Genomic DNA, 24438 nt, shown 5'->3' with positions numbered 1-24438 from the left:
TTTTTTATTCTCCCATTCTCAGATACTTCTCCAATGTAAGTAATGCCAACCAGTAATTCTTCTGTGGCTTGGTCCTGAGCGAATCTGACTGTAAAACGAAAAGGAGGAGAGATTGCTGCAATTCATAACATACATTTTGGATGCTAGAGCGACAGTGCAATAGATCAAAGTGTTTCTCAGCTCAGTGAGTAAGATGATGTTTCAAAGCACGCTGATACGTCGTGACCTAGCTGCTGAGGGTACAACACTGATCATGGGAGTGCRCGCATTAGCAGTGAATGTTGCAGGCGTTCTGAGTGGGAATTTACCTTCTCACGGGTTCCTCTCGTTTTGAGAAGTACATCAGCAGAAAATCACCTAGAAAGCTTTAAAATATTTCCYTTACTTAAATTCTTTTTTTAAATACCTGCGTGAAGATGCCCAACTAAAAGTAAGGGTGACTGGTGGAAAGATGTAAACTTGTATTTAATGAATTTAAACCTGGACTTTCGGAGAGGTCTGCTCTTGAGACACCTTAACTCTATYGGATTGGTTTTGATTTGTTTTTTGATTCGGTCTTTAAAATTAGACAAAAACACTGTTGCTGAGAAAGAAGAGTTTGTGAGAGAAGGAAGAACTGACAAAAGAAAAGCAAATGTGTCTTGGAACCATTTTCTCACTCATGTCTTCAGCCGTTTAGGCAAAAGCAGTGACTGGGTTTGGGGAGATTCTTTTCCCTTCCCTTGCCCCGTGGGTGCTGGGTGCTTTGCTTTCCCCTGTTTTGCTCTGCTTTTGCGTTCTCATTTTCTGGCTCTTGTGGAATAAGGCAAGATGGTGGAAGCATGACGGAAGAAAATGGGCTTGCCTACAGATTAGTAACAGTAGTTGGAGAAGGCTTTCTTTTTCTGGCTCCTTGAAGTGTTGGTGTTACGTTTAGCCTTCCCTGGCTCGTAGAATCCAGTTGAGAAGTGAACAAGATGAAATCTAGGCTTTTGACATTACAACTGTATATACACAGTGTAGAAAAATGCATTATTCGTACTCGTCCTCCTTGCCAGCCCCCCAAACACACGCACAGTGAGACGGCGACAGAGTACGCGTGTATGAGCTGCATGCACGTGCTGAACTTGGTCCAGCAGTGCTGATGTTTTCCCCACTTTGTGTCTTCATAAGCTGGTGGCCACTGAAGCGGGCTCTGGGTAGGTAATGTTCTCAGATATCCTCTGGAAAACTTTAACTTTGGTGCAGATTGCGCTAATGTAGCTAACTGCTATGCCATTTGCTTCTACTTTGGAGTGGACTGATTTACCCTGAAATGACTCTCTAACCTGCGTCTTAAACAGCATAGGTGGTTCCAGTGAAAACAGCTTCGTTCTGAAGGGATGGACAGTTGGATTCTCATGCAAAATATCTACATCCTGCTAGAAGGGGTTGAACCAGTTTCTCTGAACAGTGATTACTTTCACTGTACAGTTTTGGGTATGTCTCAGGGATTCCTTGTGGAAATAAGGGCAGTTAAAAAAAAAAAAAAAAAAAAAAGTAAATAGTTTTAAAAGTAAATAATAATTTAAGGTAGAGCGTCATCTAAGTGAGAGCGCAAGAAAGAGAAATCTTTGTTCAGTTTTATAGTCCACAGTGTCTGGCTTAGGGACTCTTTCTCTTCTCGGGGCTCTCGTCTCAAGTTCAACATACAGAATCTTTTTTCATCACGCTCAGCTTTAAACTTTTATTTAAAGATACCCTTCCCCAATGAGCTTTCAGAATACTTATTGTAGATTTTAAGAGAAATGGTATATTAATTTATGCTATTAACATCACCTCATAAATTATAAGTTTTATACTAAAGCTGTATTGAGTGTAATGAATTATGTTGCATATGTGTTTTTAATAGCTATAAAATTATATACAAGCTTTTTTGGAAAAACAAACTAGTGAAGCACCTTTTTACACTGGATCTTTGCCGTGTCAAGGTGTACAGCTATTCTTTGCTACCTTGCAGATATCTATATCTATATCTCTATATAGATATATATATATATAAATAAAATAAAATGGTATCCTGTATCAACAAAGCATAGAACTCTTTTTAACCCTTATATTGCTGTTCCTATAACTCTTTTAATTTTATTTTGAGTGTTACATTCTGCAATAATTTATCTGTGGTTTGTACCTATGATTAGAAATTTAGTTACAGGGTAAATAGATCAAATTAAAAATCCAACTACTGTAGCTGGAAGTTGTGAACCAAGTTTGTAAGACCTTTTCTTTTTAAAATGTATTTATTTCCAGTTAGCTCTGTGAGTTGGAATTTGAAAAGTCAGAACATTAGGAATCTACAGTGTCTTATTCAGGAATTTTTCCCCTCCTTTCCTCACAAAGGAATTCCCACTGTGACTTATAAATAGAATTAGACTGCTTGTGTGCATGTATGTATTATATATACACACAAAAAATATGCATTGGGGGGGATGTATGTGCGATACGAGTGTGTATATTGTATGTAGGTCATAGCTTTGTAAAGAGAAAAGTAGTTGAGAGGTGATGGAATGTATTGTAGAAATGTGATTATTTAGTAGGGGGTTATTATGTCCTCACTGTTGTATAAATAACTCAAACTCTCTACTACATAATCTGCTGTTATAAGGCTAACTCTGATATCATGTCAATTTTACTTTTTTTTTTTTTTTTTTCCAAATGAGTTGCATTGAGCCCTGTTTAAAATGTCATGAAAATACCAAGCTCCCAAAGACAGCCTTTAAAATAAAATAAACAGGAGACCGGGGGAGATGGGAGAAATGAGTGTGTTTCTCAGGAGAAATTGAAATGGGAAGGTCTGTATTTGGTGGAATGGTGAGACATGGGAATTACTGTATCTCTGCAAATTAATACCTGAATCTCCTGTGGTCTGATTTAGAAAATGCTGATAATCAGTTGTATTTGTGTTCTCAAATTAGGCTGTTAGAGGCATTGTTTATGAACTGATCTCCATTCTGTAAAAKGATATTGTTTTCAGAGTAATTCTTTTCTTTTCTGAGGATTTTTATGTGTGTATTAATTTTGCCCTCAAATTGCTTTTGTCTGATTACAGAACTATATATTTTTTTGATCGAGGGAGTTAAATTTGTGCTGTGAAATTCTGAATTGAATTATGGCCACTTAATTTTTCTCATAATCAGAGAAGGAAGCTCTTTCTTTTTGGGAGTTCTCACTGGAAATTGTGAGAAATTGGAAACGTTCTTACAGATTCACTTACTCTTATTATTCATCTGTCTCGACATTTAGGCTGGAGAAAATAAAATCTTAAATGTTACATATTCATACCATTATCACTTTTAATCATGATGATCGTAGTGACTTTAAGATCTGTTTAGAAAAACAGAGCTTCCAGTATTGCACAGATATTTTAATTTTTTGAAGGCTTTTTTTTTTAAGCAGTTGCAAATCAATTCTTTATTTTTTTTTTAATTTTTACATCCCTCTCCCTCTCAGTCTGTTGAYACCCCCCAGACATACCTCCACATAAATCCTCTCTTGCACATACGCATACAAGCGAAGGGCAGGGAGGTGGAAGTTGTCAGAGGCCTTTCCTTCTTATTTGGTGGTAATGGGATTTATCAGTGTAATTCTTTATGCCTTTATGGGGAAGAATAGACCCGTTTCTGTGTATACCTGTACAGAGAGATATATCTGTATATGAGATGTTGGTAGCACTTTGCTGAATGTGGAATTGCCCTCATGATGTACAATAAATACGTATGAATGCAATCAATCTAAATCTATATGTACATGCGTACAGATGTATAGATGGAATATACATAYTATCACACACACGTACGTTAGCTGTAACATGAGTAAGTGTGTGAGCTAAAGAGAAAGAATATCCACAGTAACTTACATGTAACAGGTAAGCACTTGTGCCAAACAAGGTGGTTTTAATTCTTCTGAGGGATTTGGATGACACCAGTGATTGATCTGAGCTTGGTCACCTTGATTTTTTTGTTACTTCAGCCCTCAGAGTGGAATTTCCTTGGTACATTTTTGCTTCTGTTTATTCTGTATTACYACTCTTTGAGGCCTCTTGCAATGCCGACCTCTTCTGCTTCGCTGCTCCATTGCCTCCATTCCAGCTCCTTCTGCCCCAGCGTCTCAAAAGTTTATCTTGCTGGCAGTAATCAGCTTTAATGGCCCAATTCAGCTGCTCTTATACACTACTAAAATTCTCTTGGTGACTGTAGTGACAGCTGAATTGGGCCCTGAACATTTGCTTGAACTTGCTCAACATTTCCCAGATACTGAATTATGCTTGACTATGACTGTGATTGATTTGGTATGAAAACAAACCTTTTTTGTTGTTGTTTTTCTGTTTTTTGAAAGAGGTGCAAAGCTTTCTAGCATGTTAAAAGGCTAACTCAGCATTATATTTTAGAGGAAAATATCCCAAATGAGAAAAGCAAGCTTACTGGAAAAATCTTCAGTTTTCAGCCCCAGAGAGAAACAGAGTTTGATACACGTTTGCCATGACGAAGCAGCGAGCAGAACGCAGGCTTGTGCTCTCTTCTGAGCAGTGGCGTTGTCGTCCGGTACATCAGCAGAAACACCGCTCTTTCCCTGCTGGGCTTAAACAGATACTAAAATGAGCTGTGAATGAGAATCCACTGTTAAGCAGATTTTAAAACGACCCGCAGAGTTGACCATTAACATGCTAGTGCTTTGCATCTTACTGTGCATTCAGTGATTTTGCTTATGCGAGTGGATCGTGGTTGTGAGTCTTTCCTGTTTCTTGGCTAAATGGGGCTTCCGTGTCCTTTTAGCAGAAAGCAGCTGTCAGAGACCTGCTCAGTCACACTTAAGCGCCGTTGAAACTCCTGCTAACTTACGCGTGAGTTTCGATGGAGARCGCTGTTCCAATTCCGTCATCGAGCCTTGTTGCATTCCACATTTCGCTATGGACGTGGCGCTGTTTTTCCTGGCCACAGTTCAGCCATGGGATTTTGTCTTCCTTGCATTTCTATTAGAAAAAGGTAACCGACGTACTGTCCCACCWGAGCTTTCATGCAGTCGTCCATGAAGAGTTCCATGGTACACGTGCTTGGGCGTGTGTATGGGTATGTCTGTGTACTGTGTGTGTATAATACATTTTTTTTATATGCACACATATGTTAYGCTATTTCAGTTTGTGTAGGTGGAGAGAGAACGTGCCCATTGACTCTCTCCTGATATATACTCGTGCATACGTATATTAAATATGTATATAGAGTGTAGATGTCCTGCATATACATGTGTATATGTTACGAACCTTGGTTGGCAATTTTTTTTTTTACATTTTTGCAAATTGCTGTCCCTTATGGAATATTTTCACTGAAACTGCATTATATAGAAGAAATGGAAAAATGTGTTATCAAAGTTTTATTTTAAAAAGGAGACTCTTGATTATCTAAAGCCATTTGTAATTATCTTTTGAATTTCAGTAAAGGGGTTGTTAGAAAACRCACGCAGGCAGCCCCTTACTCCCACTGCCTGTTAGATGGACGTAAGAAAGAAAGGGAAACACAAGTTTCTAAGTATGTATTTCCTTCAGGATTTTTGGAGGCATGCTCTAACCGCATTCTGCCCCATCCTCCCCCTTTGTCCAGTTACAATTAATGATTCATAGTTTCTTTTACACAGCTTTCCCTCATTCCTTTGCCTTCTTAAATCTTTGCTGACCTCCTACATTTAGCAGTACTGATCTCACTAAGAAGGTTTCATTTTCTTCTGTCATTTCAGGAAAAATGTCAGTTCATCACTATTATTGTTTCGCATTTTAACATACTTTGTAGAGGATGGATTTTTTTTTTTTTTCATGAAGGTGTCTGTAACAAGTCTTCAACTTAGTTAATGTGAGAAGCCTTCACTGGAATCTGTTGTTTGTTTCCAAAGAGTTTCTGCAACTATTTTTTTTTTCCTCCCCCCTCCCCACCATCACATTGAGTAATTCCCTTCTGACTTGATGCYTGGGGTTTTGGGGGCTGGATGTTTTGGGTTTCTGTTCTTGTTTTTGTTTTTCAATCCTCCACCAATGTGCTTTTCTGCAAATGGAGCAAAACAGATGCCACGAGCCCAGCCGATGTCCTCTGTGCAATTAGCGGTAAATACCTTTATCTTAGATTTAATTAAAAAGATGGTGGCAAATGGACAATCTGAAGTGCTTGGAGGGAGCGATCGCTCTTTTTTTTTAAGGCTGTCTCGGAGAAGTTTGTGTTTGGTGTCATTTTAAAGGTAGCTTGGTCACACTTTGATATCAGAAACAGCCTTGTAACGAAGAGGCCTGGCGCGCCTGTCCGGCCGCTCGCGTTTCGAGCGTAAACGAGTTGCAGTGGGAAAGCAAAGGTGAGGCAGTGTATTTTGAACCAGTGAATTGCAGCCTGCGAGCGGAGCTGGTCTTGAAGTAACTGCACGGTAGCAAGGATTAGCAGTCTCTTACACCCCGTCCTCGTTCCCTCTCGCCCCCGACACGCGTGTTCAGCGAACCGGACGTTGGGAGAAGTCGGCAGCTTCGCGGCGGCTGAAAGGGAGCGGACGGACTTGCCCTGCCGCGTCCGCCCCGGCTCCTCGGGCCGCCAGCCGCGAGACCGGCTCGGAGGCGCGCGGGGACGCCGAGGAGACGGGCCGCTCCGCGCGCGGCCCCGGCCCCGGCCCCGAGCGGGAGCGGGAGCGCGTCCGCACAGCATTCCAGCAGCGGGGAGGGAAGCTCCCGTTTGTGCTCTCCCTTTAAATAGGAGAAGTTGGCTCACATGTTCCTCATACTTCTCAATGAATGTACTGTATTACCATTAAAAAAAAAAACAAAAAAAAAGAGTCAATGAGATGATGATAGATTGGTCTCCTTTTGTTATCTGGTCCTTGTTTAATTTGTTTAAGGGTTTTTGTATACAAAAGTTTACATTTTTATGTATATTTTTCTTGTGTAAAAACTGATGTAATATGTGTATAAAACACTGTATGTATTATCTGTATATAGTGTGACAAAATGATTTTCTTTCTTTCTTTTGGATGTATTAATAAATCTTGCTGTGAAGTAGCTGTGTTTGCTATGGTGAAACCCTCTTTCCCAAGCCATTTTGCAAAGCCTAAGATGTACAAATGTTGCCCAGGCTGAAATCTAATCCATAAAGACTTTTTTTTTTTTTTTTTTTTTTTTTTACAGTGGCTAAGTACAGTTATTAAACTGTCCTTTGCTCGGATAGCTGTAGAATCTGACTCTGCTCTTGCTTATTCTATAGTGCTTTCTAATAACATTAGCTAATTGGTTTTGCAAGCAAATTGGGGTTTTCAGTCTCGCCTTGGTTGTAACTGTAGTGCTTTCTAGCTCTGCGTTGCTGACCCAGAGAGTGGATCCTCCTCGTCTTGCTTTCTGCTCTGAGCTGCAGRACGGTACTTGAGATGCAATTTAAGGAGTRTAGGAAACGATTTTGGCTTATATGYTGCATTGTTTTCTGAGGTTTAGAAAATACACACCTGCTTCGTCGCTGAGACTGGTAAGCAGCAATTTGGCGTCGTTTTGGGGGCTGGTACCCGAACGAGCCGGCGGGCAAGGGCGCGGGCCTGGCGACGGCCCGGCTCGCAGACGCCCGGGGAGTCGCGTCTCCCGCGTTTCCCGTGGAGGCAGCTGTGCTTCTGGAGAACGCTGCAGTCCCTGCCGCTTCGCTTAGGCTGGCGCTAACCTTTCGGGGCAGCGTTTGCTCTCCGAGAGCTGCGCGGRCGACCGGTTCCTTGTGCGCAGAACTGCCCCTTGGACGCATTGCGATRAGTAGGTGGTTGCTGTATCTTCCTTTTGCCGTTTTGTCAAGTCTTCCCTTTTCTTTTTGACACGAGGGTTTGTGCTGACAACAGGTTTCTGTTTCTGATGCCTTTGAACTTGTGATTTCCAGGCAAAAGGCTGCCGTGTCYGAAGAGCGACCACGTCCCGGGCTCTGCTTTCACTTAATGCTGCCCGGATGGTTGGAATAATAATCAGCGGAGCTTGATGAGTAGGGGATTCAGCAATTCGACTTTTCTTTTTGATGAACAGTGGCCCGGCCAGTTCCGACAGCGTAGTTAGAGCTGCATTTTGCAGTGCCTGATTGCAATTCGGGCCGGGGAGAAGTGGTGGCAGTGAACGATGTAGTCTTCCATGCTGGCACCTACGCGCTGCAARGGGCTCGCAGCGAAGGATGAAACGGGCTCCTCCTTTAGCATCCTCCCTTCCAGGGAGATGGGAGTACACCTCGAGTACCGCGTCCACGTGGGACTGCCCGCTCGAGGGGGTTTTCAGGGTTATAAGTGTCTGGGCACTRCAGGGACTATAGTTAGCAGGTAGTTGGGAAATCCTGTGCCCCGGTTGACACAATTCTGGCTGTGCCTGTGGATGTCACGTACTGGGTCTGGAACACGCTCCCGTTTCTCAAGTATCTCTTGAAAAGGAGCTAAAATGGTGAGAGAGTAGGAAGATCTGTCTCCTATGGGGGGGTGGGAACAGATTGGTGTGGCCAAAAAATCTGCTTTTAACAGAACAGCTAAGTTGCAGAAGTAAGTTGCTATTCAGTGTAAAGCTTGAGGTCACGATGAGGCCTAAAATGGTTCGGTCTAGGAACGGCTGCCTTGTTTTATTGCTGTGGCTAAGAAAATTAAGAAGCGCTCCTTCGGCTTCGTAAGAGGAAGGTGGCTTTAACGTTCGGATGCATCTCTGTGCTTCTGCGTGGGAACAGCAGTACAAACTTCCTACTCCCACATCCAAGAGCTCTCTGGAAAGGCGTCCTTAGGCTTTCCTGTCCCGCTCAGCCCGTGCCGTGCCACCAGCCTGCCGGGGCCTCTTGCAAATCCAACCTTCAGGACCCTCTTTGCTGTGATGGCTACCGGAAAACTGACCTCAGTTAGGCTGCGGATGGAGATGGAGGTGGAGATGGCTGTCACGCGGATGGATGTCTTCTCTCAGCTCGCTCACGTGTGTTCTTCGAGCCCCGGTTTACCAGGAGGGAGTAAAGACCTTCAGCAGCTCCCTTCCTTTACGTTACTTTATGGGTACAGGGGCAGGAAATGGCGAGTTGTCTGAGGCACCGCCATGGGCCAGCAGCTGAACGGGGTCCGGGACCCACGTAGCCTGGCCACAGCCCTGCAGCCTCTGCTGGGCCACGGCCTTGGTCATTCCCGTTAACCGCTTCCCTCGTGTCTCCTGGCAGCGCTTCTCTATTGATTTAAAAGCTCAGACGAATTTGAACAAACCTTATCTGCCAGCAATAGACTCTCTCCTGATGGCACCTCCAGCTTCGGTGTCCTCTGCCAGCTGGAGCCATCTTCCAGCTCTCCTGTAACTAATGGTGCACAGCTTGATGTTCCCACAAGATGGCTTGGCTGCTGTGAGTCGTTGGAGCCAAGGCTTGCTTGCTTCTGCAGGGGCTTTTTTTTCCTTCCACCTGTAGTATAGTCAATRTTTTCCCAGCGTTCCTCTTCGAATGGTTAAGTGTGGTGGAGCGTTTCTTCCCAGGCTGCACCTTTCTGGCGTCTGTGGCTTTGCACGGGCCGAGAGCGGCAGCWGTGCCGTAACCCTGCCTCCCGGCGCTGGGGCCAGAGCCCTGACGGGAGTAAAGGGTGGTGATTCATAGCAGGTTTTTTCTACCAAAGTTTCATTTCAGTGAGTTAAATCCAAGATGTATGAGGCATCTTGGGTGGTTTCTACATGTTTCTGCTGCCTGTTGGTGCAGACATTTAAGCCTGCTGCCCGAATCAGGAGGGACACATATTAGCACGAGCAGAGGACGTGTCCCCAAGTGTGTAGTCTTCTCTGACTTTTGCTGTTAGCAATCTGCATGCATTTGCTAAGGCCGCTTTAGTAAAGAGCCTTTCTGGTCCAGCCGAGTGTTCAGAGTCAGTAAAGCCACTTGACTTGTATTTGAGAGCACTTGTTTTTTCTGCCCCGACCAGCTTATTGCCTTGTTTAATACTGCAGAAATGAATTTTTCTGTTAACCAGCATTTGTTCAGTGGAACCAGCCAGTTACCTTCTTTATTAAACTCCCCTTTTCCTCTCTCCCTTGGGTGCTGCTGTTTAATATAGCTTTTGATTTTTTTCCCTTCTTTTTTTTTGTCCAATGTTCTACTCATTTCATACAGTGTTTTTGTCTTGATTTCTCCCTTTTCTTTCTCTTCATACTGCAAGTAAAATTGTTGCTGGAGAGTTTGCTCCAGAGAGAAGCAAAATCAGCTTCCTATCACCTTAACCTTAAAATAGTTCTTTGCCAGATTTTATCCTCTCCACTTTGCTGCTCTATTTACACCAGTTTTGCCCAGGTGTGAGACCTTGCTTGGCTCCTGATACCCACAAGACGCCAGAATCAGCCAGGGTCTCCTCCTAGCGTGCATGTTCTCCGGAGTGGGCACTTCCAAGGGCGATGGAGATGAGGATCCTTACGAGTCATTGCTGCGCTGTTACACTGCAAAAGGTCCAGAGCAATGACTTACAAGTCAGTAGAGGTCCTGCAGGAAGAGGGTTGTCCTGATCCCTCTCTCCATGTTAGCTGCCATAAAGAGGGAGCTGTGATGTGCACTGAAGACTCCTCTGAATTAGCTGGGAGGAAAAAAAARTGGTTGATGCTTCCAATCTCTCCCTGACTTCCAGAAAAATTAAGCAGAGCTGCTAGGGTGTTCTGYGTGCCTTGCCAAGCTGGCTACCTGTAGCAAATTTCCTGTGAGGATGTGCTAAAAGACGATGCCTTTACCGGACGCCGTTTCCCATTAAGGACGCTTGGCAAGCCACAGCGCTGCTAGCCCCAGTCTGCGCCGGCCGCGGTGCTCTCGGGCTGGCGTGAGCGATGCCTCTCGCCGACCGCGCCGCCTCCCTTGGGCGACGTCGCTGCACGGAGAGCCGGGCTGCTGGGTCGCCCCTCCGCTCTCGCCACGTTGCTGGCGCCTGGTCTTTCCCTGAACTTGCTCCCCTAGCGCTGTTGGATGTTTGTCCGCAAGCTTGCTACCCGTCTTCTCCAGCTTCTTCCTGGATTTTACGACTGCCAGAATCTACAGCTGGCTACTGCRCGCTGAGCACTTCAGAGCCGTGCGAAGCATGAACCTCCCCGCGGCTCCAAACGCAGTCCGAGCTGTGCAAATACCAGCAGCACAGAGCAATTCTTCAGCGACGTGACCGGACGCGTCTGGCACCAGCGGTGGGGCAGGACGGCGCCCTCGTCTCCGCTCCCCCGTGTGTTTCGGGAGCCTGTCCCGCGTGCTCTCCATCGCTCCCCGGCGCCCTGYGGAGCGTGCCCTGCGGCACGCGGGCCCGGGGGTTGTGCTGTGCTGCCGGAGGCCTCGGCGCGGCGGCGGGCGATAAGGGGAAGCGGGGGATGTCTTTCTCTCTTTCCTTGCAAAGGGGAGGCCCTCGCTCGCTCCTCGTTTCCTGCTGCGGTTCCGCGCCGTATTTGCGCTTCGCCGGGGGCTTTCGTGTCTCGCCGGCGCTGCCTCGCGCGGTTCCCCGGCGGGAAGCCCCGAGCGGCGCGGCGCGCGCCTCCCCCTCCCTCCCTCCCTCCCTCCCTCCTCCTCCTCCTCGCCCCGCCGCCGCTCCCCCCCGTTCCCCTTCACCCTCGTCGCTCCGCTTCCCGGAGAAGAGGCTGCAGCTCTTCGGTGCCTGAGCGACGTGTGTCAAAACGTCTCGCCAGGCTCTTCCCCGGTGTGATAATTCAGTGTATCCTGCTTCCAAGGCGGGGGAAATATGTTGCCTTCGCTTTAGCTCATTGCTCTTTAGGAAATTGCTTTTCTTCAATTATCCTGACAAGGTGGATTTTGACAGCTCCAGAGCTGGATAAAGCTCCTTAGAGGAGGCTCTGCAAACTCCCTCCTTTCTCTTTCAGTTTTCCTTGAGACCTCTCCCTCTACCGTTCCCGTGCTGAAGAGGACTCGTGTTCACGCTGCCGCGCTCCTGTCCGCTGCTCCGGACATACGGCTCGCTTCCGGGCGCGACGAGCCCCTCCAAGCGTCGTCTTGCCTCGGTCGCAGCTCTGGCGCCGACCTCAGGGCCGTGGGCAGGGGCCGGGCCGTGGGCAGGGGCCGGGCCGCGGCGTGGCGCGGGGAGCAGGGGCCGGGCGCTGGGCTTGCGCGGCGGCGCCCGTCACGCCTCGGCGGAAACGCAGCACCTGTGTGCAAGATTCGGCTGCTGTAGGAAAACCGAATATCCGTGTCCCCTGGGAAGGAGCATTGCCAGGAGTAATTATTTAAACGGTTCCTCTCCGGAGAGAAGGGCACGTTAATCCTATGTGGGGATTGAGSTGCAAGGCTGCAGCCTTGCAATTCCCGGAGGAGAAGTGTCTGAGAACGTCCCTCAGGCCTTGAATCTACGTGCTTGCCTTCTCTTAATAGCTAGAGCAAATTAAACCTAAAGAAGTTTAGGGAGCTAYGCTTGCACAGCAGGCAGATTGTAAGTAACCTATGAACACATGAAAGCAACCTCTGAACATTTCCATCTGTGTTTTATGGAGAAATCTGTGGAGGAAAGGCTGAGGGGGAAGAGAGGCAAAGAGCAACGTGCAAAGGCTGCAGCTGGTATCAAGGATGGATTCGTATCCCTAAAGCACTGGGGTTTAGGAAGAAGGGGGAAATCCATGATACTCCTCACGGGTGAGCTCCTTCACTGATCTCTGAGCTCACCCAGCCTGCAGGATTTACCCACTCTGCCCGAGCTGCAGCAACCCTCCTGAGTTGATCGTGCCACCCAGGAGGATCTCTGGGTACTCCTTCCTGCCCGCACCGATGTCAGCTCTGCCCCCCGCGTGCTTGCCAGGTGCTGCCCGAGCTCGCTGCCTTGTTCTGGCCTCGTCCTCCCAGGCACTGCACAGGCTGGACTTCGCAGGCAGCTGAGTGGCCGCTCCTGATTTATGGTGGCGTCAGGAAGATCTGCGTGAGAGCTGATAGATTCTGGCAGCAGCAGTGTCCTAATGCCGCCAGGGAGAGCACGCGTCCTCGTCACTGGGACGACAGGGAATTGTGGAGCTGACCTTTTCTCTAGCTTAAAGTGCATTTTTTGGAGATGGATGACCGTGCTGTATGTCAAGCAGCATTTGTCACAGGATAACACCAGCTCTGAGCAGCAGTGAGCAGGGCTTTTCTGTAGGGCCGGTCTGCAGCTGCCTTCTCTGTCGCGTCCTGTGGACRTGGCAGCGAGCTGCAGCGCAGCAATGCTCCAGTTAGTGGTGTGGGGATGGTGCTCTGGGAAATGCTCAGCCTCTGGGCATTTTTRGGGGGATTTCACCAGGGCTCGGCTATGCAGAACGACATCTAAAACTTTTAGGAAAGTCCCAGAAATGCCGCAGGCCTTGGCCGAGTCCCACTAGATGGAGCTCGGAGTTCACAAACCGGGAGCTGAGCTGACCAGGGCTCCCCGCGCTGCCCAGCTCCCTGCTCCAGCCGGGGAGCCAGGAGCAGCCCAGGCCAGGGCTGCTGGTGGGGCCATGCCGTGCGTGGGACCTCTCCAGTGCAGGAATGCTCTCCATGACCGCCAGTTATGTGTGGTGGCAAGAGCAAATTGTCCCCATGAGCCAGGACCGAGGCATCTCTCCAGAYGTCAGCGTTGATCCCACACAAGCCGTAGAGTCCTGGTTGTCTCACTAGGTAGGGGGTGGTGTGCCACAGAGATGACAATTTCCTGGGAGCAGCTACTCTGCACCCAGAGCCRGCACAGCTCCTGCACACCAGGACCTTCCCTTCCCTTTGCTTCTCCTCGGGCTCAAAGACCACCGTTGCTTCTTGTGTGTGCTTGAAAGCASAGTTTCTCTCCCAGCAAGACTTTAAGGAAGAGGAATGCCTTCCTTGCAGTCTTGCCTGGTTCTGTGCTGCCCTTATCTTGCTAGCAGCTTGTGTCYGTAGTCCTGGAACAGAAAACGTTGTCAAGCGTGCTGCGATCATAATGACTTGCTCTCCAARGAGCAAGAGCATCTTAAACCCTGTGAGCTTCTCACCAGAGAGGAAACCGATGCTCATCCCATGGAGTGGAAGAGGAGAAGACACAGATGTTACCAGGGAGAGACGGGCCTGTCTTGCTGCACTGCCCCCTGAGCTCTGCTCGATCACGGCCTTCGGGTGACCGCTGGGTGGTCTTCTTGTGCTTTGTGCCTGCAGCTGGCAGTGCGGTATGAAGGTTGTGAGAGCAGGGATGTGCAAGGCAAGGCCAACCTCACATCTGGATCCAGCAAGATAAAACCCATGAGTTGGCTCTGGGTCTACCGTTGACCTGAATTCTCAGACCAAACCCTGACAATCCCAGCTTTAGCTAAAAATGGAAGTGGTGGCTTTGGGTGGCAGCYGCTAAGGAGCGAGCAGAAAACGAAYGTGGAAACAGCAGAGGGAAGTGATGCGACGGTGAAGATTAGCATGAAAAATGTCACCCTCACTGTCAGCCACTGCCAAATGTCTTCAGAGCATTGTAGCAAAGATGAGTTTTAAGGAGAGACATGAAGGTGCACAAAGAGGTGACCTTGCAGGCATCGAACTCCTGATGTTTAGATGCAGGAAAGAAGAGAAAAGCTTTGCTAGAACTTTTATTTTTTGAATGGATAATGTAATCAGTGACATTAAGCCCTCCCAATTATTTCTTGCCATGGGTACTGCCTATTTATTAATTTTCTAATATAAATCCATCAAGCTGTTGTCATGCAGCAAGGAAGCAAACAAAAGCACCCCAGAGTTTTGATTGGACCACATGAAAGCAATCGAAGAGGTTAATTATTGCTGTTAATTATTTGTATTGCAGACTTGGTTGCACACAGTGTTATCTAGTGCGCTGGGTGYGGAAGGAAAGCCAGAACAGCTGATACTTCAGTAATCGAGGCAGCAACAGGAAGAGGGAAGGGAAACCTCCCATCTTCGGGATGCTTTCGGGGGCGTTGATGTTGYACCTTCAAGAAAAATGGCCAGGTGCTAGCATGTCCAGGCTGGGACAGCAAGATGCTTTTCCAGAAGCCTCCAAGCGCAAGCAGCTTGGCTCAGAACTTGTTTCCCTACCTACCAGAGTGATTTGCTTAATCATCAGCCTTGACTTCCTGCCTAATCATCAGGGCTCTGCTGGCACGGTGACCGTGGGCCYGGCCTGCCCAGCCCGCGCCGGGAGCGTGGCCTCCGGGTCTGCCGGAGGAAGCGGACAAGGGGGCAGAGGGCCTGCAAGAAGAAGGTTCAGAGGCCCCGAAAGTTTTTTTCCCCAAAGGGGACCACGAAGGAAGYTGGAACTAATTTAGCATAACAAAGGAAAGGCTAGGAGGTGACTTGATCATCATTTCTAAGCACTCACGTGGGAATGAGATTTCTGGGAGTAGAGGGCTGTTTGATTCGGAGGACAAAGGCATATCAGCATTCGGCCTGAAAGCTGAAGATGGAAGGGGAAAAACTGACAACTCACTTTTTTAATGCTTAAAGTTACCTACAAATGCACTTGGGGTGCTAGAGCGTCCATCTTCCAGTATCTTTACATCCAGATGAAGATCTTCCTAAAAAAGACATGCTTAGGGTCAGACAGAAATTATGGACTTGCAGCTCTGCGGCCTGTATCTTGCAGGAGTTCATATTAAATGATTTTATTTGATCCTTTGGCCTTAAGATCTATACATCTACTCGCAACAGCTAACAGCTGCCGCAAACCTGCTAAATCCATCTGGCAGTTTGTAGATGACCATGGTGTCAGATAGATTTTGTGTCCGCCTCCACCCCGAAACGCTGTCCTGGTCTACACCCCGGGCTGCTATGTCACCGTACACGGCAGGGTGCCCTGGAGCACTGATTTCTGTAGTGCGGCGCTTTTCCCRCGCTGGTTTTCTGTCGAGGGATGCATGAAGACTTGCTGCTGTGCAGTCGGATCAGAGCGTGGTTAGGGGTGGGGACCTGAGGACTTTTAAAGTATGTGATATCATCCAAACAGACTGTATGGCTTTCCTTGCACCGACTTCTGGCTACTCCTAAATGTGACAGTGAGTGAAATTACAGGAGTCAGTGCCTAGTTTTCTAAAGAACTTTTTACTGTTTAGGGGAAGGAGTGCTCTCCTGCTCCCAGGAGACCAGGTTTTTGACAGCAAAACCCAAATTTGCCCATCAGGGGCATGATCCCAAAGCTCTCTGCAGCCAATTTCTCCTGCTGGAAGCCTGTTGCACTCTCTGAACTTGCTTTCCTCGGAGTCCTTGAGACGCTGAGCCGAGGGCTGTACTAACACCAGGCTCTGCATTTGATATTCCTCCCTGCAATTGCTACGCTCTGCTGCCCAGCCAAGCAGTGGTTCCTCGGCTGATGTAAATCAGTTTAGCTCTGCTGCCTTCACTACTCCTTCCAGGAGCCCGACTCAAGCCCTGCAGAGGCAGGCACCGCAGAAACCTTGCTTGCCCCCGTGAATCTCCATGTAAGAAAGCAAAGTGTAGCTACGGATGTCAATTAAAGCCAAGCCACCTGGGGCAGAGCCTTGGTGCGAGCGATGCTCTCATCATCTGTGCGCTGAGGCCAAGACTAGTGTTTTTCTCCTGCTCTGGGCAGCAGGCATGGGAAATTTTGCCATCCACCAGATTCATCCCCCCCCTCCTGCTGGCGGTGTGGAGGAGTCAGCCCCTGGTGAACATCGCCACGGACAGTATGTAAGCAGACGGCATCCTGCAAGAGGGCCTTGACTTCAGCAGGCTTCCTCACGGATGGGGAGACTTCCAGCATGACTAAGGGTATTGCAGTGTATTCTTAAGATAACATCTTTAGCTTGCCAATGTGCTGGCTGTCTGCCAGCGGTGGGGGAGGAGATCTGTTGCAAGTCTTTTGTATGTGCTCATAGTAAATAGGTACATGCCAAATTGATTGCATTTGCCTTCCTATTTCTCCTCTAGGAGTAGAAAGGAGGGGAGAACAAGTCCCTTGCGGTCTGCCCCGAGCCACTGCTCCACGCGGTTTGGCTYGCGGGATGCCCGAGGCAACCCACCTCCGCATGTGCCTGGGGGGACAGGGTTGGGATCCAGCTTCTGCAGCATGACTGGGATGAYCTCCCTCCCCGTGTCTGAACGTGCTGCTGGGGGGGGGTGGAGGTGCCGATGTCCCCATTGCACGGTAAGGGCAGCCAGGGCACGGCAAGGCGACTTGACTGCGTGGGCTGCCTGGTGCTGCCGGAGCTGCCGGCCAGGTGGCCCCCTGCCCGGGGTGGCCCTTTGCCCGAGCTGGTCATCGTCCTGCAGATCCAAAAGCAGTGCGTTGTGACGTCTCGGACAAGCTTGTGCCTTTGGTCCTTGACTGTCTGGAAAACCACAGGACCGCAAACGTTTTTGATCTACTGCCTTGTTGCCAAACCATTACCTTCCCAGTTTAAACACTTTTAATACCATGGTCTTATTTTTAAGTCTACCAGCTGAGCTGACTGTGCTTAGGACTGTCACTTTCAACTGTTCTCCAGCAAGATGCTTTCTCAAATGAAAAAAAAAAATCAAAGTTGCAACCACATCTGTGGCTGCCTTTGTCTGTTGGAGCTGGGAAAATGAGCCTKGAGGCCAAGAGGTGCTTTCTGAAACGGGAGCCTTTTCCCGCACGTCGCCCAGCTCCTAGCGGTGAATAGACCAGCCACAAACGTGGCTCTTGCTGAAATTTCTGGCACTGGGGTTCTGCAGCASAGTGAAAAAGAGCAGGCTAAAAGCCGCCTGATTTAGGCTGTTATCCTAAATCAGCCGTGGCTTTTCTCTATACACAGCATCCAGCTGTGCCGATGCGCTAGCCGACCAACCTGGTAAGCRTCTCTGTGGCTTAGTGAGTGTTTTTACTTACGTGCTTCTCTTTCTATTTGTTCTTCCTGGGCTGCAATATGAGTCCCTTACTATTTCCCATCAGCAGTTTACAGAGGAAGAAGTAACATGAATTTCTACCTTGGCGGAAGGAAACAGCAAATGTGAACACAGCTGGAACAGCCTTCTGTGTCTTTCCTAAGTTAATGGACCGAATTCTCAGGCGGTGTTGAAAAATCAGTTGAATACCACTGAGGTGACATCAGTTTACTTCAGCTGAGAATCCRTCCCCAGCATCTCTAGAAAAACCTGATTAGGTCCAGTGCATTGCTGACTTTTCTTTTATGAAGAAGCTGTAAAAAGTTCTTTTCTTCTGCTAGTGCTTCTCTCCAGGGAGTTGTTGGCAGAGAGAGTCAAGTCTCTCAGCAATAATACATTTCAAAGTTATTATGCCAGCAGAAAAGAAGCATGAGGATTTTAACTTGGAGATATATATATATATATATATATATATATATATATATATATATATATATATATGTATTAGGACAGACCAGAACACTGAGGGTGTGGGGGGAAGCACGCAGCTCTCACCAGGTCCACCAATGCGACGGGCGTGCTGTGCCCATGGGGAGCTGGAGGTCTGCATACGGAGACCTTGCTCAGGTGGGGGCTGCTCCTCTCCCTCCAGCCCTCTTCCATAACGGGCTTARAGGGTGCGGTGATGCATTTGGACAGCGAATGGTGCAGCCGAGCCCAAATCTTTGTGCTACTGCAGTAATAATAGTGCTTTCATGTAGGAAATAATAGCGTAATGATCAGCTGAGACCTCCTCTTTTTGTAATGATGATTAACCCTCCGCTAATGATTTGCTATAATATTGGGAGATGTTGAGTGCTGTGATATTGATGTTTAATGTGGTCCAAGCAAAGGCTCCGGAAGCCATGAAGCTGATCTAGCTAATGTGCGAGGGGCTGGCTGGGTTTCTTTCTGGGCTCTGAGCTAGCTGGTGGCCCAAAGCATTTGCCATGGTGTGGCAGCCTCACCTAACAGAAGCTAAAATAATTTAATTTAATTTCTGGCTAATAATTTAATGCCGGGTTTGCTGTGTTTCCAGTTACTGGAAAAAGCCACGACTCCTTTTCCTTTTTTGCTGTGTGTCGTAAAACCGCCCTTCGTGCTTCACGGAGGCAGGGAGCCACACCTCGCCTCTCCGCGAGCTTCGGCACCGCGCCGGGTGGATGGAGCCGCTCGGAAGCAAGGCGGCGCGGGAGGCGAACTTGGAAGGACGAACTGCAGCAAGTATCGATTCCCCCGGCCGCTTGCGGAGGGGATTTCATTTAGCAAGGCTGCCAATGACATTGTGTGCAGAATCTCGTCCACGGCTCGTTCGGTGGCATTAAGGGAATTACTTTGGCCTAATGAATAGGAAGGAATAAGAATATTTCAGCCTCCACCCTGGAAAGTAATGGTGGATCATCAAGTGTACAGCCAAGTTCAGCGCTAGTCACTTGCCAAGGGAATGCAAATGAAAGGTTTCTTTTATTTAATGGACACCACAGCATGGTGCCCAAATTTGTTGTCTCTTTCCCCATGGATTATTTTTTTTTCTGCCCTTCTAAGTAAGTCAGATATTGTCTCTTCCTGACTGGCATTTTTTTTTYCTGAAATCTGTCTACGGATTGCACCAAAACCCCTCGATCAGCTTTACTTCTATGCTGCGATCGAGGCGAGAAGCCGGTGCGCTGGTGGGGCTCAGCTCGGCGGTGCGGCCAAGCCGGGTCCCTCCGGCCGAAACCGAGGGGACGTGGCGGAGCGTGAGACCAGCGCGAGGGGGGAGGAGGGTTGCTGCTGTTGTTTACCTGTTCAGAAATCAGAGTTCTTTTTAATTAGTGTTTTAGTTGACRGGAAGAGCAGGTCTCGTCTCCGTTTCGCCGAGTGTTTTGATGTCTGAACAGAGATGTTGYGCTGGATGTGCGTTTGCAGAAGAGGCTGACGGGAAAGATCAAAACTGCTTCATTACGTTCTCGGCTCGATACCCACCAAAGAGACCGGGAKCCTCCGACACCCGCGGCTGGGAGGTGAAAATGCGACTGGTGACAATATTCCCGCTGACCTGGGGAAGGGAGGACTTTGTGTTGGGTGGCTACTGCGCAGGCTGAAGCCGAGCTCCTGAAGGGGAGACGCGGTCCTGGCTGTGGTGGTGCTGGGGACGTGTGCTGAGCCCACGGCAGCTACTGGAGAGCTTGGGTGGCCTGAGCTGCAAGCCTTTGGGAGCCCTTGATGGGAGACACAGTGGTCCCTCTCGTGAACCCTGGGGAAGCTCAGGGCCCTTCTCCTGCAGGATGAGGCCAAGGGATGCAGGTTAATTAGGTGCTCCTGCTCCTCCAGGCTTGAGAGAGGAGGAGATTGGAGGCGCAGCCAGACCCCTCTGGGCAAGAGAGATGGGCTGCTGGGGGATTTGGGRCGAGGCTGTGCTGGGAGAGACGTTAGACAGGTCCATCTGCAAGCAAGCTGTCAAGTCGTGTAGACAATAGGCCTGCAAAGCCCTCTTCTGGCTGGAGCACTGCTTGGGAAATGCATGTCCCGAGTGGGGGTTTTCACAGCGATGAGGCCTTTCCTGATGTGGTTGAAGAMCATGGCAAACACATGACCCATCACCGTGATCCATCAGCCTGGATCCTGCTAATATGCTTTTTTTAACCCTCTCTGACACCAGCAGCCAGAAGCTTCTGTGACTACTGAGCTATTTGGCATCAGGGCTTCCTGATGCAAAATCCCAAATCCCCCCGAGCAGGGGTAGATGGGAGCTCCCCGGAGGAGAGCTGACCCTGGCGCCWGGGAAAACAGCAGTGCAAGCATGGGAACAGGGTCACGGCTGCTCCCGGCGGAGAGCAGCAGCGCGACTTCTTGGCGGGAGTGGTCAGCAGTTGTGAGGATAGTGGCGCCAATGCTGCTGGGAGAAGAGGAGGACTTTTTTTTTTCATCATCTTTCTCGTCCCAAGGCATGACTGCTTTCGAAGGCTGTCAGTCCATCTTGCTCTTTTACTACTGCCTAATCCTTCATGTGCAGCCTTTGGCCCTTCATAGCAAACTGCTGCTGGGGCGGGTTGTGGCCTGGGGTCTGCACTGGGAGGGATGGAAGTGGGTTGGACATCCTGGGCAACCTGCTTGGACTCCACAGCCAAGACCTTTTTGTTTTCTGGGCAGGCCAGAGTGGCTCTGGGGAGGGCACCACATGGGGCACTCCCCTTTGGGGACGGCCCTTCACCTGCACAGGTGACAGCAGCCGTGACCTGGCACCTAAGCCTGCCGCTAGCCGTCCTGACTTGGCTTGGTTGGGGSTCTACCAGCACAGGCCCTCCTGGGGTGACTGTCACTCATGACGACGGCATTGCAAGGGCTGAAGCTGGTCCTGGCTGGGCCGCTTCAGCCGAGGTGCGCAGACCTGGAGCCACACGCTCCCCTCGCTCCACAAGGTCCCGGTGCGTGTCCAGCTGCCAGCGTGGGCTGGAGCTACGCTCGGTAAGTTAAAAGGGTGTCTTTCCACTACYAGGACTGGGAAGAATTTGAGGGCATTCTTCTTCTTTTTAACCAATAAATAATAGTAAAGTCCATCTCATCTTGCCTCTTTTAAAAGCAGCTCGCTTTCCTGATGGATGGATAGATATAAGAGGCTTATTGAAGCCATGAATCTGCTGTGACTTTATTACCTGCATTTGTTGGAGCTGATGTGAAGAGAACTTCATACAGAGAGGACTCTTGAAAGGTTAGAGAGGGAGCTGGCTGGCTTCAGAAAAATCTTGGTGTAGAGAAAACAGGCAAGAAAACCCACGTTAAGAAAAAAAAGAAAAAGAAAAGCACTTGAGCTGGATGAGTAGGTGCCAGGGCTGACCGGGGGTGACGCCGGGTGCAGGGCAGCTTCTCCGCCCCGCCGAACCGCGGCTCTCGGCGGCGTGAGCCTGGGCCGGGGACAGCGGAGCGGGGGCACCGCTCTTGGCACGGCGCGCGGAGCACTGTAGCTGCTTTAGCGGAAATGTTTGAAACCGCCTGGCTGCAAGGGGAGGGTGAAAGGAGCCGTTGTGTTTGCCGGCTTCTCGGAGGACTCCTGCCCGAAATATAGCCTCCGCTCRGGCCGAACCCTCACTCTGGCCAGGCCAGGGAGGAAATCTGGAAAAAAAGGAGCTGCGAGGAGGGGGAAAACGGACGACACCTTTAAACGGCGATCATCTGAGAGTATTAACTGCACRCAGGCTTTGCAACTGCCAGAAAGCGAGGCTCGAGCACCGTGGCGCCAGGAATCTTGAAGTCACTTTTGTAGCCTTGGAAAATGCAGCTGCTTTGGGATTTCAGCCCAAGACCGTTATTATTATCCACGGTGCAGAATGCAGCTTCTGTTGGGAGCTCTTACAACGGCCATCAGTCTTCACAAATACTGGCGGGTTTTATCACCTGGCAGTAATGACGCTCGCTGGTCCCTTTAATATCCAAGCGTGTTCGCAGCGTGAGACTCATCTAGGGCTTGGCCCCCTCGGAGGAGAACAGCTCCAACCCCCCCCCCCACCAGCTTTGTGGACATCAGCAGTCTTGCAAACCGTGTTTGGGGTGCCACTCTCTATTTTTCTCACCATTACTTAAAAGCAAAGTCACCTCTCGGGTTCCTGTTTTACCAGAAAGCGAAGGTTTTCATTAGGAAAAAAACAGTTCTGGGGCAACAAAACAACACGAGGTGTCTCGGATTCCTGTAAGCAGCGTCCGGTAAAGCAATGCTTGAAAAATCGCTGTGAGAACGAGAAACAGGGTCAGGAAACATTAGTCACTTGACAAGGCTGAAATATTTTGTGCCTTTATTTTCCTGTTTATTTTCCTGCGCCGATCCGGAGGGGCGGAAGGTGTGCATCGCTGCGCAGAGGAGTCGCCCCGTGGGGCCTGGTGTCATTTTTTTAATAACTCTCTTATTTGACAGAGTTCACCTGCCATTTTGCACCTGGAGTTATTACGGTTTCTAATATAGGCAACGCTGGTGCTCAGATGTGACCTTACGTAGCTATTTCCCCCCCCTCCTTCCTTGCTGCTTAACTCAGTCGAAACCATTCGAGCTGGCAAACCCCTACGCTGGTCCCGTCCCTGCCACCCCCCTGSGTGGTGGGCAGGGGGGAGACGGGATTTTTCCCGCGGGCCGGATTTTCCCACGGGTGGTGGTGGGGATGCCCGCGGGAGCTGGGCATCTGCGTTGCCATGGCGACGGGGGAACGATGCTCCGCTGAATCCTGCGGAAGGAGGATGGGGAGATGCCGAGCAAAACCCAGGCACGGGGTGGGCTGGGGAGGGGGCCGGGCTGAAGGAAGACCCCGGGCTCTGGCCCGGCCGCCGCGGCGCTCGCTTGGAAACGATTCGTACCGCGAGCGGCGAGCGGAGCCTCCCCGGCCYGAGCGCTTTCGGCAGGTTTTAATATTTTCTCTACTGTCCTCCGTGCGCCTGCTTCCATTTTTATAATCATTCCTCTGCTTTCAGCTCCTTATCTGCTTGAGCTTTCCCCTGCCTTCCCACTCTTCATGCCTTAAAATCTTTTCATCACCTTCCTCTCTCCTTTTCTTTCCTTTTACTTTGGGGTCTGATGGGGCTTTATTTCTTCTCCTCCGCCAGATTTACGCGAGTTGTCGAGCCCTCCAGCCGTTAGTCTCCGGCCGATGACAGATCTGCCCCCCCCCCCCAGTGTCAGATTCGTGGCTGTTCTTAAGGTCCTTTAATATTTTAATGCTCAGACCATAAATTTCATTTTCTTCAGGCTCGCACCCGCCGTAGACCTCCCCGGGAAGGGGTTGCGTCCCGAAGCCGCCGGGCTTCGCCGGCGGGTCTTGCARACCCGCGCTGCTCTGCCGGGCAGCCGGGCCCGAAGCCAGGCCAGGATGCGCTCGCTCGGCAGCCCCGCCACGGCCCGAGAGGGCCAAAATAACCCTCGGCGCTTGCAAAGAGGCCGGTCTCTCGGCGCGAGGTTGGCAGCCGCTCCGACGGGCGACGGCGAAGCAGCCCCGCGCCGCGAGCCCGCGGTGGGCGGATAGGAAATTRTATCAGCCACATCTGGGAGAACGATTTCCTCCGGGTTTGTAAACGTTTAAGGGAGGAAACGTTAGCAAAACGTCCTCTTTGGCTGCAGCCACCTTGGCTGCCGGGAGCCCGTGGCCAAGCGCCTCGGGCGCGGGAGGTGCCCGGGGCCCGGCGGATCGGCTCTAATTCGCTTTGGTTTGCGGGGTGTTGCGCTTGCACAAAGGAAGAAAGGAAAAAAAAAAAGGCTACTGAAACATAATCTCTACCATAATGTTTATTAAATAGTAATTTTAAAAGTTTTTTTTTATACAAATCATATAAACACAGTTTGATTTTTTTTGTTTTGTTTCATTTTGTTTTTTGKTTTTTGTTTTTTTTTTACACTGAAGAATCACAGTAAAAGCTCTGTAAGTCCATAAGTCCTGGCTCTGCCAGYGAACGGTCAAACGCCTTGAACTGCAAACCTTGGAGAAGTTCCGTTTCTGCATATAATTCCTTAATGGTTTCATTCCCATGCTCTCTCTCCCTCCCTCCCACCGGCACCTTCCCACCAAACGAAATCACTCACCGTCGCAGCCTGCCTCTGGGCAAGGCGTCCTCGCCCTCACCGCTGTGCGGAGGCCGCACCGCGTTTCAGCCACGGCATTCACACTGACCGCTTTTTTTTTTTTTTTTTTTTTTTATTTTT

At 49.4% G+C, this 24438-nt stretch overlaps 1 protein-coding gene across 2 annotated transcripts in view; it reads left to right on the top strand.

Moving 5' to 3' along the window:
* The window catches only part of INO80D (INO80 complex subunit D), a 40691-nt gene extending 36937 nt beyond the window's left edge, over positions 1–3754 (top strand). For both annotated transcript variants that reach the window (XR_014895139.1, XM_085299359.1), the window contains exon 12: positions 23–3754. The gene's annotated coding sequence lies outside the window, so the exon portion shown is untranslated. The remainder of the gene's footprint in view (positions 1–22) is intronic.
* The last annotated feature ends 20684 nt before the right edge of the window (positions 3755–24438 follow it).

Source organism: Rhea americana, unplaced genomic scaffold (genome assembly GCF_003343005.1).
Source record: "Rhea americana isolate MKP2758 unplaced genomic scaffold, rheAme1 scaffold_15, whole genome shotgun sequence".
Classification (NCBI taxonomy): Eukaryota; Metazoa; Chordata; class Aves; order Rheiformes; family Rheidae; genus Rhea; species Rhea americana.
The sequence above is the reverse complement of the archived record's forward strand: the minus strand, read 5'-3'. Positions and strand labels throughout refer to the sequence as shown.